Source organism: Bactrocera latifrons, unplaced genomic scaffold, assembly GCF_001853355.1.
Source record: "Bactrocera latifrons isolate USDA-ARS-PBARC rearing strain unplaced genomic scaffold, ASM185335v1 scaffold_1159, whole genome shotgun sequence".
NCBI lineage: Eukaryota > Metazoa > Arthropoda > Insecta > Diptera > Tephritidae > Bactrocera > Bactrocera latifrons.
In genome coordinates, this window is record NW_017534585.1 from 9,012 (window position 1) to 11,072 (window position 2,061).

Here is a 2,061-nt window from a genome sequence, read left to right on the forward strand (position 1 = left end):
TCCAACGATTTCACATTTCAGTTCAAACGTATTCAGTTTCCAGTGCATTGCGGTGATAATCAACAGGGCACAAGGATAGTCGCTAGAAGTGTGTGGCATATACCAGGATATGCTATGTTTTTCACACGGCCAGATATACGTGACGTGTTCACGAGGTGGAAAACCATCTTCTCTGGAACAGAAATCAAAAATTATTGTTTACCAAGTTGCGTTAGAAAAATTGAAAATAAATTATTTTGAACACAATATAAGTTAAACTTTTTTTTAAATTTCAAAACACATAATTCTACGCAGTACAACATCTGCAGGGTCACCTTGTCCTATATATTAAAATAACTTGGGTTTTTGTCTGTTCGCTATAGCTGGCTAAACAGTTGAATGAAATGAAAATTGACACTTTGAGGGTAATCCAATGAGGATGGTTTGTAAAAAAATCAGAAAATGTTCATTTTTAAGCGACTTACGAGCGAAATTTAAAAAAAAAAAGTCATTATTTATAACAAAGAATGCTATTTAACATACAGCTAAGCTGCAATAGACCGATAAGGGAGAGTTATAGCGTGAATAATGACAAAAACAAAATTTTTTTGGATGCGCCAGGGAACTGTGCAAGACGTTTCTTGCAAACTTAATACTTGAAAGACAATCAGGGAAGATAGCGATAGCAGTTCCCTCGTCAGAAATTGTTGCATCTCTCTAAAGGATGAGTTGTTTGCCCATTCATCTTTTAAATTTCCGTTATCTTATGAGCGGAATAACTTTTGTATTTTGGTACAGGTACCCGAGTAGATATCATCAAACCATTCTTAATATTGTCGCCATTATGAACTATATTTGACTGCGATAGATACCGTGACTAATATCTAATCTCCATTAGTTTTTAAATTCATTAAAGCCTTCTGGACAGCCACATGAATTGGCTTTAAAAATTGGAATTCCAATTATTCTTTTGAAGAATTCAAGTTCTTCAAGCATGTGCAGCGGGGCAAGGCTGCTTATTAAGGAATTGAAGGACAATTTAATTGCAGCAACCATTAATACCGACCCCGCAGCTGGTTAACTAGCTCATATACCGAGGAATCTAACCCCATTAAAACGGCTTCAATTTCCAGTGAAAATATTTTTCGCTAAGCTTCAAACAAGTCCCAAGGCCAAACTTTCGAATTAGTAGGGACTGACCTACGATATTTCTGCCACAAAATGAATTAAACCGTTTACAGTGAAGCTCTGACTCAATAAATTATTTTTCAGGAGCAGAGAAAGTAAAATATATAAAGGCCTTTATACAAAAAATTAAAAAAAATAATACAGAAAATATACTTTCATGTTTGAGTTTCCTTCATTTAACTAATTTTTAATGATCCTACGCAAAAACGGGGAAGCTAGCGTAGGAAAGTGTGTACAAAATTATAGCTTTTGAAACGAAATACGCCTGTGAAGCCGGGAAGTGGGCTCGTAGTTGGGTTATAAAATAAAAAAATAAAAAATTGGCTTAAAATAACAAGGTGCTACTCCCAAAATCTCGACTCAAGCTTAAAAAACGATTTTTGATACTTTTGCGCACTATTATCCCACATCGTAGCTACTGTTCATTATAATGTCCTAATAAAGCTCAAGAGATATATTTGTTTTTGCAGAGCAAACTTAAATTTTGTTACCCTTGTTCTCCTTTTTTATTTTGGCGATATTTTCACGCACTATTTTATAAGAAGACTAGATGTGATCTGATTTGATTCAAAGAATACGTTTAATACCGAATTTAACGAATGTTTCTTTTTACAAATTGACTAAGTTATTAAACTCTTTATAAAAAAGAACGCACACATATCTTAAACATAACTCTTCCCAACGGCATATACAACTATTTCTTATCTATTATTATTTTAGGATCATTTGTGATCCTTTACAATCCCTAATCAATATACCCGAAATGAACATTTATTACACTGTTGATAGAGATGGGTATTTGTAAATACATATGTATCTATGTTTGAGACCAGATTCGCTGGCGCTGGCGATAATGAACATAAATATTTGTAACATGATATCTGTTTCCATACA